This window comes from Dipteris shenzhenensis, chromosome 13 (assembly GCF_047967505.1).
Source record: "Dipteris shenzhenensis isolate YYH24624 ecotype China chromosome 13, Dip_SZ_1.0, whole genome shotgun sequence".
NCBI lineage: Eukaryota > Viridiplantae > Streptophyta > Polypodiopsida > Gleicheniales > Dipteridaceae > Dipteris > Dipteris shenzhenensis.
The window spans coordinates 29,599,568-29,615,021 of record NC_141608.1 but is presented as its reverse complement, the minus strand read 5'-3'; positions in this window follow the sequence as shown (position 1 = coordinate 29,615,021).

Sequence of the window (15,454 nt, the reverse complement as noted above, 5' to 3'; positions counted from 1 at the left end):
AGTAGATCCACTATGCAGGAGGCTTTCTCATTTCCAGATGCACAAGAAGAATATCCAAAGAAACATTTGGATGCAAGATTCTTTTAAATTCAGGATTTATTCCCACCTAACACAAAGTCACAAAGCGGGGGAATATGCCATGATATGATTTTGGACCCCATATGCAAAGAGGCAGCTAAGTTTTTGGATGACATTTTCAATCATTCAGGAGAGAAAAAACTATATGTCAGTAAAAACTCTTACACTCCTTGGTAGAGCAAAACTACAAGATTGGGCTCAACACATATTCTTGCTACTAACCAATTATGTATCCACTACCCATAATGGCAAAAGCTACATTGCCCATCTATTGGCCATAATAATTGGGTTTGCAATAGAGCAAGAGGATGACTCTACACCCCTCTCAACACAAGATATAGAGGACTTTGAAGCATCGATATTATCGCCACTAGAATGGGAATTAGACCCTCCACCTACTCTCAATGAGGATAGCATGGAAGGGCAACAATCCGAATAGACTCCAGAGAATGACAATGTGGAACTCTACCAAAGAATATTGTAACTCAGTTCAGCCTTGCTCCCGCAACAGAAGGACTTGAGCATGGAAATCCAAGAGGATACCATTCCACATAATGACTTTGCAAGAGAGCCAAATAACATACCTCTCCAAGAATCACAAGTCACCAATGTTGACAACTCCACGACTCTAGAGTCACAATCCCCAAATGTCTCTAGTGGTGGCACCATACAACAGACTGCTGTTCAAGACATATCAAAATTCCACAAGGGCACATGGGAATCAACTGTATGTCCAATACAAGCAAGGCCATAGCACATTCTAGATCATACAACATCATAACCAACAGTTACAACAATGGTCTCAATTATTTGCTACCATGGTGTCAGATGAGTAGGAAAGAGAAATGGAAAGACAGATGCTCCCATCACTCCAATCCAAGTTGCAAAGTGTGACAAAACATGCGTGCCTCAGGATCTATGGAGCGCTCTAAGGTGGATGGAACCTATGTGGAAACATGATGAAGAGAGTGCTCATGACATGTATCTCAAGTCAATTAGGTTCCAAGATAGATTAGCTTGGACTCATAAAGAGAATCTTGAGATAGTGCAAAGTGCTTGATTGATATTACTTCAAATGAACCTCCCTTTTATAGGTGAGGGTACTTACATCCATTTTGCTTGCTCACATGTGGGATATCTCCTCCATGCCATGTGGCAGCTTACCCTTTGCTCATACCTTTGCTCTACATGTGCTCATGGCACCACAACTCTCAACACCTCCCCTTGGTGCCATAATCCTTTGGCTACTGCAAGGTGGTCAGATGTGAGTTACAAATCCATCACCTCCCCTTAGTGCATGCATTGCTACTTAAGGTGGTAAAGTGTGGTTTACATGTTAATACCTCCCCTGGGTGCTTTCATAGCTACTCTCAAGTGGTCAGGTTTGATTACAAACATATAGGCAAGGTTGGCAAGGTTTTTTGCTTTTCAATACATTCCATTGATGTCACCTTTTGGCTTATGGCTTGATGACGATCTTGTTGTCTTCTTCGCTTGATGCATGATGCTTTGTTCTTCCATGTGCCTTAATGCTTTATGTGTGGATGCCATGCTTCCTGCTATGGTCATCTCATGCACTTGTGCTTTTGGCATGCTTTGTGCATTCATGCTTTGCTTTTCCATTTGTTGCAAAGGTCTTACCAATTGATTTCTTTCAATATTGGCAGTGTCTAATTGCATACAATGATTCTGATCTGACAGGCACGTAGAGCTTGAAAAGACGATCACTTTTCCTTTTTGGAGCGTGTGCAAATTCTTCTTGGATTGCAAGTTATGGCTTGTTGAAGCTTTTGTGAAGAAGAGGGGCCTTTGATGATGTGGCACAGGGATTCACATGCTGAATTCCATACTGTGCTTAGCAAGAGGCTGTGTGCTTAGATGGCACTTGGTGATGTGGCAGTTAACCAATCTTGAACCTAAACTTAACCATGGTTTAGTGTGGTGAGTTAAATTAATCATGGTTACTTTTGATCTGCCACGTGGTAAAAAGCTGACCAAGACCTTACCTGACCTTACCTCTATGGGTTCAATTGACTAACCCTACCTCCACTGACTTGACTAACTATGGTCTTATCTTTGCCACGTGTCTTGTCAAGGGAAACCTTAGCTTGACTTTGTGAAAAAGGATTCTGACCAAAGAAATGGTGATGGCGTTGTGTCGTCGCTGCTGCAGCTTGTGGTAGGTGGATTCATCGATGGCAGTGGAGCTCCGTGTGTACTCATTGTGGCGGAGGTCGTTGAGGAGGTATGGAGCCAAAGCGCTAACCGTGCAGGAGCAACGATGTGGGAACTAATAGCAGCCGTTCGGGAGGGCGTTGCACTAGCTAGTAGAGCAAGCTAAAGGCAAGAGAACGTCGCTGGAGCAGCAGATGGAGCATCCCGATTGAAGTCCCATTGGGAAGGCTGAGCGATGGCACTCGAAATCCTTGGAGCTGGCCGATTGTGACTGTTAGCCAATCGTGATAGTGTAGCCGGTCATTTGTCATGAGCCATAGGAGTTTCATTTGCAGAAGGCATTCGTAGGCTTGCTATGGGCATGTTGTAGGGTTGCACAGAGCTGTTTCGCAGTCAATTGCTTGAAGAGCGTTGAGGCGTATGGAGTTGGAACAGCCCGTAGCTAAGTGCAGTCCGTTGGTGGAAGAAGCTTGCTAGCTGCGCTGAAGGAGGTTTGTCGTCGATGGAGGCAGAAGAAGAAGGAACCACCTATGCGCTAGAGGCTGTAGTTGTGTTGCTGAAGATGCAGGTGTAGAGCAGCCGCTTGCTACTGTTGGAGAGAGCCGCCATGAGCGGTGGAACGTCACCTCCCATCCTGTCTTGCAACAAAGACTCGAGCTTGGAGGCTTGTTGATAGAGTCGGCAGCCACTTCCAGAGAAGGGAGAGCCAAGCTCTCTGATAACTCACAATACTCACAACAGAATGCTCACGAACCACTCACATTCTCTCATACTCCACCAAAATTAAACAAGGATAATCTCTCTCTCTCCCTCAAACACCCAATGGACGGAATTATTTCACAAGAAGAATGAATCTAGATCTCTCTCACAACTCAAGAAACACTCTAAAGAACTCTCTAGATCTAAAACTAATCTAACATTCTGAAACTAATCTAGGAATGGGAGCAATCCTAGTGAATTACTAATGAGCTAAACTAGGAGAGCTAAACCTATGCTCTGATACCATGACAAAACATGTGTGCCTCAGGATCTATGGAGCGCTCTAAGGTGGATGGAACCTATGTGGAAACATGATGAAGAGAGTGCTCATGACATGTATCTCAAGTCAATTAGGTTCCAAGATAGATTAGCTTGGACTCATAAAGAGAATCTTGAGATAGTGCAAAGTGCTTGATTGATATTACTTCAAATGAACCTCCCTTTTATAGGTGAGGGTACTTACATCCATTTTGCTTGCTCACATGTGGGATATCTCCTCCATGCCATGTGGCAGCTTACCCTTTGCTCATACCTTTGCTCTACATGTGCTCATGGCACCACAACTCTCAACAAAGTGTCGAGACTAAAATTATGAAGCTCAAGGAAAGCATGGCAGAACAAATGCAAACACAACTCCTTGCACACAATGCTCTAGCAGAGTGTAGAAAGGATGCCCTACAAGCCACGGTTTCTCTCCACGATAAACACTTACAACTATCTGATGCCTTAAACCAAAAGAAAAAGGTCGAGCTATCCCTCTCCCATATGCAAGCCACTTGTGATGATATCAAGAAGGAATTGGTGCAATCAAATGAAAGATTACTACTTAAAGAGGATCAGCTCCATGCCACATTAGACACAAACAATGAGTTGCAAAACAGCCTCAAAGAGGGTGAACGTCAAATTCAAGCACTAGAGAAGGAAGGCATGGCATCAAGGGAGATACTTGTGCACACCAAAGCAGAACTGGACACTCAAGAACAAGAGATACTCCAACTCCGCGTAGCTCAACAATTCAATAGTCTAAAGCTTGCATACACCTCTACATTGGGTAAGTATAAAGATGAGTGCATGGAGTGGCAAAATCAAAAAGCTATAATTGAGAAAGACTAAATCTAGAGAGATAAAGACTAAAAGACTACACTTTTGGAGGTCCCGCCACTTTGTGTAGAGACCCAAAAGGTCCCTCCACTTTGTGTAGAGACCCAAAAAGTCCCCCCACTTTGTGTAGAGACCCAAAAAGTCCCCCCACTTTGTGTAGAGACCCAAAAAGTCCCCCCACTTTGTGTAGAGACCCAAAAGGTCCCCCCCAAAAGTGGAGGGACTCCTGTCCAAAAGGTCTCCTACAAAAGAGGTCCCACCACGGAGGTACCTCCACTTTGTGTAGAGACCCAAAAAGTCCCCCCACTTTGTGTAGAGACCCAAAAGGTCCCCCCCAAAAGTGGAGGGACTCCTGTCCAAAAGGTCTCCTACAAAAGAGGTCCCACCACGGAGGTACCTACGGATTGTGTAGAGACCAACATGTATAATTATCTCTCAATGGAATGAAGCTCCCACTCTTTGGGGTTCAGTGTTCAAGCTCAGTATTGTGTTCATGCGATTGATCTTCATTGCATCCATGCTCTCTTACACTATCGTGTTCTAGCATGCCCTTACCCTTGCACTCTCTACCGTTGTACTCCCTCCTCCTCCTCCTTCCTTCTCCTCCTCCCATCTCTTCTCCTTCCTCCTCCTTTCTCCCTCCTCCTCCTTCTCCTTCCTCCTCCTTTCTCCCTGCTCCTCCTCCCCCTCCCTCCTCTTCCTTCCTCCTCCCTCCTCCTCCCTCCTCCTCCTCCTCCTCCCTCCCTCCTCCTCCACTCTCTCCTCTCTTCCTCCTCCTTCCTTGTCCCTCCTCCTCAACCCTTACCCCTTGAATTTGCGAAGGAGACTAGCTCTCCACTCCTAAACCTTGGACTCCCTTGCAACCCCCTTTGAACCCTGGATCTCCTAGTTAACTCTCTCAACCCTGTCCCCCTTTCTAACCCTGAAATCCCCTTCTAAACCCTTGAACTCCCATGGAGGCGAAAGCCTCCATCAATCGTTATAATCAATCCCTCTTTCTCATTCACGTGCACATGAGATCTGCTTTCCATGCTTTAGCCTACACTTCTCATCTAAACACGACCCGAGGACCTATGCTACACTTGTGAATACCTATGCTACAATGAGCAACGACACGACTATAGGTGACCAACACCCTTGGAACCTGCACTTGGGTAAAACAGTGACAACACACACACACTCTCTCTCTCTCATATTGGATTTTGCAGCTTTCACGAACTTGCACCGATTGTTTTGGGAAAAGCTCCTAAGTTCCCTTAGTTCCAAATTCTTATGCTCCAAGAGCCAAAATGGTGATGCACATTACGCATTGTAGGAGGGATCTTACTTGCAGCTACTCAAACTGGCTCTTCTCATTGCTGGGGGAGTCTGAACTCGTCGGGAAGCTACAGTTGAGATGGGCAAACAAATTGGGCGATATGATGACTGAGGGAGCTAGGAGCTGCGACGAACGTTAAGTGGTGTAGCAAAAGCTCTAGCAGAGCAGAAAATTCCTAAAGGTTAAAGATGGAGCAAAACGCAACTGGATCCAATGCCACTACTTAGGGAGCAAAGGGAGCTGGAAGCAGTTGCGGATGAGTGGGGTGTATAAGCATGGGGAAAGAGGCCGGGGGATGGGGAGCAAGTCTGGTGAGGGAATGGGTGAAGTGAAGAGGATATGTATGGAGAAAACATAGCTACACTTAGAAAGCTCTAAGAAGTTGGAGCCTAGCTGGCAGTATGAAAAATTAAGCTTAATCAAGAATGTAAACAATGAATACGCATGTCCCTGTCTCACTGCTATTGTTCAAGATGCATCAGCCACTCGAATCCAATAGTTGTGAATTTTCTTTACAAAATTACGATCAATCTGCGATTGAACAAATGCAGTAGCCACTCTGAGAGTGCTCTCAACGGAAGCAAGAACGGAAGAGGGAGAGAGAGCGAGAGAGAGAGACAGAGAGCCACACAAGTTTTGGTGGGTGCAGAACCACCCTAATCTTCTTTTTCATTCATTTATATATATGTTTGAGTATTGTACATAACTGGGGTTAAGGCACAGTGACCTTTAACCCCCACAACCTCCCACTTAAAGGACAATGTGCCTTTAAGGGAGAACAACCAGTGAGCATACTATCCAATGCCCATCAATACACGACAATACTCAAACCGCTGACTAGGTAGACTCTTCGTCAGCATATCTGCAGGGTTATCATCTGTATGAACCTTAACAAGCTCTATGCACTTGTCCTCAAGTACCTCCCTGATGAAATGATACCTGACCTCAATGTGTTTGGTCTTTGCATGAAAGACCGGATTCCGTGCTAGCTGAATAGCACTCATGGAATCACTATGCAATGTCGGTACACCTGTATGAATCCCCAAATCTCCCACTAGCCGATCAAGCCATATAGCCTCCTTGCAACCCTCTGTGGCTGCAACATACTCAGCCTCTGTGGTAGACAAAGCAATGCACTTCTATGCACGAGACATCCACGACACTGCACCACCTGCAAAGGTGAACACATAACCAGAAGTGGATCTCCTACTATCCACATGCCCTGCATAGTCTGAATCTGTGTACCCAAGTACACGCATGTCTCCTTTACCAAAGCAAATGCACATCTCCTTGGTACCCTTCATGTACCTCATGATGCACTTAACTGCCTCCCAATGCCTCTTTCCTGGATTAGCCATATACCGGCTAACAACTCCCACTGCAAATGCAATGTCTGGTCTAGTAGCTATCATAGCATACATAAGACTCCCAACTGCTGATGCATAAGGAACCTTGGCCATCATGGCCCTCTCCTCATCTGATTTGGGACTATCTGTATGACTCAGTTTCACATATGGAGGCAATGGAGTACTCACTGCCTTCCCCCCCTCCATATTGAAACGCTGTAATACTTTTGTAACATACTCTTTTTGTGAAAGCCAAAGGAGTTTCCTACTCCGATCACACGTGATGTGCATACCAAGAATATGACCTGCAAATCCCAAATCCTTCATATCAAACGCCTCATGCAACTTGGCCTTTAATGCATCTAGCTCATAAGTATTCTTGCTAGCCAATAGCATATCATCCATATATAGTGCCAGGATTATCAGGCTACTATCCTTAGCCCTTTTAGTATAGAGGCAGTGATCAATTTCACTCCTTCTAAAACCCTGGGACCGAATGAAAGCATCAAACTTCTGATACCATTCTCTAGGTGCTTGCTTAAGACCATAGGGACTCTTCTTTAGCTTGCAAACTAAATGCTCTTTGCCCTTTTCTTCAAAGCCTTCCGGCTGCACCATGTAAATTTCCTCATGCAAATCCCCATGCAAGAAAGCTGTCTTGACATCCATTTGCATAAGCTCCATATCCTCTACTGCCACTAGTCCAAGGATGCATCTAAGTGTGGTCATCTTCACAACCGGAGAGAATATCTCATCAAAGTCCACACCCTTCTCTTGCTTGAACCCTTTAGCAACCAAACGGGCCTTGTACCTAGGCACATCATCACCTGTGACCTTCATTTTGTAGACCCATTTACATGGCAATGCTTTCTTTCCATGTGGCAAAGAAACCAAGTCCCAAGTCTTATTCTTCATAAGTGAGCTCATCTCTGATTGCATAGCATACTCCCACTTGCGTTGATCCTCACGCATCATAGCCTCTTTGTAGCAAGAAGGCTCCCCGCAATCAGTAAGCATCACATAGTCTACCCCTGGAACAAACCTATCAGGTGGTCTAGATACTCTAGATGATCTTCTCAAGGGCATTTCAGCTTGCTGTCCCACTTGCATATCAGCCACATTTGGCTCATCATTTCCACCAATAGATGATCCATCATCTACCCTTGATTGTATACCCGTGGGAGTACTTGGTGGTACCATTTCTTGCACATTTGGTGCATGGACAGCTTGCTGTCTATCAACATATGCAGGTGGATTCACATCCTGGAAAGTGATTCTCCTCATTTCCACATCCCTCATGGGTGCCTTATGCATCTTCTTCTCATTGAAGACCACATCATGGCTGCGTATGATCTTCTTTGCTTCTGGATCCCAAAGACGATAGCCCATCTCTCCACTTTCACCATAACCTAGAAAGATGCATTTCCTAGACTTAGGATCTAGCTTCTTTCGAAGCTCTTTTGGCACATGTGCATATGCCTCACACCCAAATATATGCAAATGAGAGTAAGAGGGCTTCTTGCCACTCCATGCCTCTTCAGGAATACCACCATCCAAACTCTTACTAGGTGATCTATTGATCACATGCACTGCAGTCTTCATTGCCTCAGCCCAAAAACCACCAGAAAGACTTGCATTGGAAAGCATGCATTGCAACCTTTCTTGAATGGTACGGTTCATCTTTTCAGCAACTGGATTTTGCTCTGGAGTACGAGGGGATGTAAGCTCCCTCTTAATCCCACGAGTATCACAGAAATGCTGAAAGTCATGAGAGAGATACTCTCCACCATTGTCAGTCCGTAGGCATTTAAGCATTCTACCTGACTGATTCTCAACCAAGGCCAGCCATTTCTGAAATACCTGGAATACATCACTCTTCCGAGCTATAGCATAAGCCCACACTTTCCTAGTTGCATCATCAATGAATGTCACATAGTATTCAGCCCCACCTAATGACCGTGTAGGCATGGGACCACATACGTCTGAATGCACCAAATCAAGCATTTCAAACTCTTTCTTTCCCCTTCTTTTATGGGCTGATTTAGTCTGCTTCCCATAGAGACAGTGCTCACAAAATTCAAAATCAGAGAAACTCAAATGCGGTACATAACCCAAACGGCATAAGAGTTTCATTCCATTCTCGCTCATGTGCCCCAACCTGCAATGCCACAAAGAAGTGCTTGGCTGCTCGGTTATTGCAACAACATGATCAAATACCCCTGATACATGTAAGGGATACAAAGTCCCACACTTGGCACCCCTGGCCAAAAGCATAGAGCCCTTCTGAATTTTCCAACTCTGAAAGCCAAAAGTGGTGTGAAAACCAGCATCATCTAGCTGACCCACTGAAATAAGACTCTTGGTCAGCTTAGGCACATGTCTCACATGTTTCAAAACAAATGCAGACCCATTTGCAAAAGAAAACTTTATGTCACCTGCTCCCACTATGTCACATGCATAGTCATTTCCAAGATGCACACAACCTGTCTTTCCACTATCATAAGTGGAGAACCATTCCCTATGGGGAGTAACATGGAATGAAGCACCAGAATCCAAAATCCAATCCTGGGAATATGCATCATCTGAAGTGGTAAGCAACTCTGCAGATAAAGTAGACATGAAGAGAACATCATTGTCACTATCATGTGTGACTGAATTGATCTCCTCGATCTTCACTTTTCCTTTGTCCTCCCTTGGACTCTCTTCCTTTTGATTTGCACCCCAATTTGCATTCTTTTTCTTATCCTTTTGCTCTCTTTTCAGCTTGTAGCAATCCTTTTTCATATGGCCCTTCTTGCCACAATGGTAACACTCAATGTTCTGTGCCCTGGATTTGCTACGAGACTTCCCTCTTTCTTGGGACTTCCCCCTGAACTGTGATCTGCCCCTTTGCACATTTAAGGCTGCATCCTGCTTGTTGCCATCCATAGACTTCCGTCTAATCTCCTCGGCCAACAAGCTACCCACAACATCATCAAATTTCAGTACTCCACCAGGTGCAGAGTTACTGACAGCTGTACGGAAGGTATCCCATGAGGATGGCAATGAACATAAGAGAAATATTGCCTTAGTCTCCGCATCAAAATTCATTTTCTGAGCCTGAAGCTGGCTGAAAATAATATTAAATTCATTTAAATGAGAAGCAATGGAGACCCCTTCCTTCATCTGCAGCTCAAACAACCTCTTCATGAGGTAAACTTTATTAGAGGCAGTTTCCTTCTCATAAGTGGCACACAGTTTCTTCCACAAATCTTCTGTAGTCTGCTCATTTACTACTGTGAAATAGACTAACTCTACAAGATGAAGTCTAATAGTAGACTTTGCTAATGCATCCAACTCATTCCAATCATCCTCAGACATATCCGCAGGCTTAGCTTCAATAGCTGCCAAGGGTTTAATCTGCTTCTTTTGAATAAGCACATCCCTTATTTGTTCTTTCCACAAAGAAAAGTTTGTCCCATCAAACTTTCTAATGCTGAAAAACTCCTTTTCAGACGTGGAAGAGGATGCCATGATGCAAATAAAGCAAAATCCCAAATGCTAGTGCCTGCAAGAGAGAATCACACCAAATACTAGGTGCACCCAAATGTGTATGCCACAATAGACTAAAATATCACCAAAGCTCAAAGCTCAAAGCATCAAAAGATGCATCTGACTCATGTGCATATACTATGCATCCATATGAGCAAATCTAGCCCAAAAGAAAATGCCAATAAGTGCCAAATGACTCAAGCATAAACACTGTCCACTGGCATATGCATCAATAATGTCTCATCCAAGAGAGCATAGCACTATCAGTGCATCACCTGCAATGTTTCAAAGCTGTCCCTCAGCATAAAATAGCATCCATGTGCAAAGCGTCCATAAAAAATAGCATCCCACAAGGCAATTTGGGCCTATCAGCGCATCCAACAAGGACCGCAATGCATCCAAATGGCCTATAAATCATCCACTGCAACCCAATGCATACCACAAATGAGCGCACACTGCTCAAACTGCAACCAGAGTGATCTGCATAAGGTATGCTCAAGAAATCATAGTCCCACGATAATGAGCGCTACTGAAAATAGAACCTGAGATGCTTCAAAACATGGGCGCCATTGCATAATCGGACTCAGCAAGAAAATCTGCAAATATCTCTCTTCTGCCAGAACTCCAAAATCCCAACCGATGAGTGAGAAATGGGAGTCAACACTTATCCACTGCCATGTGGCATAAATCTAAGGTTTCAAAACCTTAGTATGAAAAATGCATAACAGAGAGACGAAATCGAATACACAGAGATTTATAACTCTGAAAATCCTCCACCGAATCACGCAAGAACTGATAGGTAGGGGTTTTTGGGCATCCAGAACGCAATGGGACAGACGGTTTTGGAAACCGTGGCCTCAATCACTGGGTTCAACACACGGACTGAAAAACGTTTTTGGAAACAGAGCTATCTGTAAACTCCACCGGAGTGCGAATGATGAGCAACATAAAAGTTTTAGGACCTCCTGAGTCCACCGGAACTGACAGATCTGCAAATGGTTGCTCCAAACTTGAGTTCCAACACCCGGGCAAAAAACGCAGGAACTGACACAGTGAGTCAGAAATCCAATGAAATGATCCCAGATTCAAGAATGAAGGTGTTTCCAAGCTCCTGAAGTAATGTGGACACCAAAAGCAAGCAATAGTTGCCTCTACAAGTCAATACGGAGTCTTTGTCATCGAACGGGACAGGGAAAAGCTCAAAAAACGACTTTTTCTTTGAAAGCTCTTAACAGGCTCTCAAAACCACTTCGTAAAGCCAAAGTGACTTTTCCAAAGGTTCCTCCAAGGTCTCTGCACACTCGGATGCAAGTAAAGTCACCCACAAAGCTTCCCACAGAGCTTCTCCTTCCTCCCACAGAGCTGCTGAGCTTCCAAGCATTCACGCACGCTCAGCTAGATCACTCGGGCTCTGATACCAGTTGAGAGTGCTCTCAACGGAAGCAAGAACGGAAGAGGGAGAGAGAGCGAGAGAGAGAGACAGAGAGCCACACAAGTTTTGGTGGGTGCAGAACCACCCTAATCTTCTTTTTCATTCATTTATATATATGTTTGAGTATTGTACATAACTGGGGTTAAGGCACAGTGACCTTTAACCCCCACATACTCAAATATGGTATTTGTGAATTTTCTTTACAGAATTATGATCATTCTGCAATTGATTTGAGTTCAAAAGCACTATCGGTTTGGTAGTTACAATTTTTTGAAGATGGAGGAGCAATTAGGGAGAGGCAAGGGATGATGCGAGCGATTATTAATGTATAGAGGTAATAGTTGTAACATAATGATAGAATGCAACTATTAATTTATTAGCTCGTGCCGTGGAGCACAAATTAACCTAAGGCCTGGTGTAGCTCAAGGAAAAATGAAGGGAGATAGAAGCCTGCAAAAGTCTCTCGAAGGCTCTCAAGGCAGAAAAACTATTGATTAATGTAACCAAATAGGGGCCCCCATCAATAGAATGTAGCTATTAATTAATTAGCTCGTGTCACGAAGCACAAATTGACCTAAGGCCTGATGCAGCTCAAGGAAAAATTAAGGGAGAAAGAAGCCTACAGAAGTCTCTCGAAGGCTCTCGAGGTGGAACAATCTAGAAGCCCGAGGCTAGGGTCTATAAAATTATAGGACAGCCAGGCAAAATAGGTCAGAGGTAGCAAGAGGAGCATTGCTTCCTAAAGAGACGAAGGCGAAGAGGGAGTAGGGGAGAAGAGAGAGGTTGGAGAGGAGTGAGGATAGGATGAGCAATTAATGTAGAAGCAACAACGACTAGCTTAGGTTAATGCATGAATAAGAGCAATAAAAACAAGAGGAGCGACTAATTAACTAATTGTGAATAGGAGCCGATGTGATTACGAAGATTTCCTACTTCTTCTGGTTGGTCACCCACACAGGTTCACACATGGGCCCTTCATTGCAGTAGATTTGAGTGGATGGGCAACGCCATTGCTACATGGATGGAGTTTTGCCATAGCACTCTGAGGATCTCCCTACGGCTTCTAACTCGGACGCATAGTAGTTAGCGAGATTTCACAACAGAGCATCCACTAGATTGAGGTACATGAGGCGAGACTCTAGGGCTGCTTGCCTACCCGATTACCTTCACGACTCCTCGTGGGAATGTGTCTGAAACTTTTTGGTCGGTGGCCCTCGTTCGATTCCCAAGGGGAGTAAGATAGGGTAGGTACCCTTAGATAGCCTCAAATCAGGTGTGAGTGGGTGGGTCTATTTTTATTTAAAAACAAAGAGTCTTTGCCTAGGGCCAAGAGCATTAGCTAAAATGTGTCGGTGCATATGTGCCAATCTTGAGTGGGGCAGCTCTAGGCTTCATCTTGATCACCTTGTATCGGGATGCTCTTGACACTTATCCCCCCCAAAAAAAAGTCCTAGCCTGAAAAAAAACAGTCTTGGCCTAGTAGCCTTTCAGTTGCATTCAGCTAGGTTCAAATCTTGGAGGGTGGGGACCGGTGTCCTAGCATGTGGTCATGTATGTGTGTATGTGTGTGTGTGTGTGTGTGTGTGTGTGTGTGTGTGTGTGTGTGTGAGGGTGTGTGTGTGGTGTGAGTGAGTTCACCAAGGCTGTGCCCACTGGCGAATGTGCCCCTGGATAGGATCCTGGTGATAACCAACCAATGTTGGGTTCAAATCTTGGAGGGTGGGGGCTATTGTCCTAGCATGTGGTCAAGTGTGTGTGTGTGTGTGGTATGCATAAGTTGGCCATGGTTTTGCCCAAGGCAGATGTGCCCCTTGATAGGACCCTAGTGGTTAAGCGGGGGGGTGTTTGACAGTGCTTCATAGAACACAAAATGCATCCCACCAACTATGCTTGACCGTTGTGATACAATCATCACCACTTCAAATTATTGGAGTCAATAGTGTATGCCTATGTCAATTGATACCAAGTCACAAAATGTGTGCTTATGAGGCACATTAATGAAAGCAAAGCCTATAGGCTATGGGCATGCTAAAAGAGACTTGATTAGTCTTTTGATGTCATTGATGAAAATACCAATTAGTATGGTAAGCCAACATTCGTCGAAGTGCCAATTGTCCCACCAACGAACAAAGCCATCTCATTAGGTTACATTTCCTAGACCAACAAGCAACGAGCAATCACAATGACAACTCGAGCACCAACTAAAGTGCTAGTAGATACAACAAAAAGTAAGAAAAGGCAGAGCTACGATACATTTTATTAAAGTAAATATGGACTACACAAAATTCTCTTCAGCATTACTCAAGAGATCAACCATGCAAAGAAAGTTCTATAGTTTGTGGACTTGCACTGCACTCATGCCAAATGCCAAGGAGATCAACGAGCCTATGCATACTAATAAGTTCCACTTACATGTAGACTATCGTAGTATTAGATGCAAGTGTGTTCATAGACTTCAACTCGAATTTTAATGGTCAAATTGACAAATACAAAGCTAGGCTTGTGAAGGGTGTGCAAATGACACATATACTTCAATGGCAAAGATGATGACTATCGCTCACTACCATCTTCTCATACATTGATCTGAATTCATTGATAAATTGAACTACACTGGGTCAACTTGAAATGTTATGTCATCCCAAGATGAGAGCATTGATATGTGGACTTTGGAAATGCCTTTGCAAGTTAAATCAAGCACCAAGACATTGGAATAACCAAATTGATGTATTTTAGCACCAACTCACTCTCCAAACTTCATCAGCAAATCCAACTCAGTACATCCTCAAATCAAAATGAAGTATTGTTGTAATTCTTCTTTATGTGGACTAGTCGTTTCTACAAACTATTGTGATGAACTAATTGACAACATTAAGGGCAAACTTGTAGCTATATTTTGACGATTTCTTAGAATTGGAATTTGGATGCCAAATCCATGAACCCATTGAGTAGAGAGTTAGTTTATCATAGCATAATACCAATTCATGCCACATGCCAAACAATATAAACAAGTCATAGGTAGTTTTACCGATTTGACCATAACGAGACAAAATCACATTTATCTTGTTGGTGTGCTCAGCCAATAAAATATTTTAAACCATCGACCATTGTTTGAAGTATGACAATCAACCATACTTAAGTGCAACTAAAAATTAGGCACAAAGTATTAATGATAGAAGATCTACTAATGGTTTTACTTTTTCAGTTAATTCAAACACTATCTCATGGCAATGTAAGAAAAGCATTGACTAGATCATTCTAACCATGGATGCACTATGTGAAATAGCATTTAAAAGTTGACTTGGAATGCTATGCAATTTTGTTGACCACTTACGCTTGAACTAAGCAACAAATCATTCAAGCTTCCACATTTTGGGGATGTGTGCTCTTTGACTACACCTTGCCTGATGACTTCAACCAAATGGAGTTCTATTCATCTAGTAGTTCAAAGCCATGATGGCATATATGGTCCGTTAGTTTCTCCTCAAACACAAGATATGAAGAGGCAATGATCACGTGGGTAATTGGATTGTAAGGTTTTTATACTTTATGTTACTCCAACATACCAACCATAAGTGTGCTTCTCACTTTTGGCATCAAATTTAGCTCTCCTATTGAACATGAATGTAAGTTGTTGACCAAAACCTCAATATGTTAAACACTTGGTTTATGCCATGTCCATGCTTGGTACAATGTTATAGGTCATCTATTGAGCAC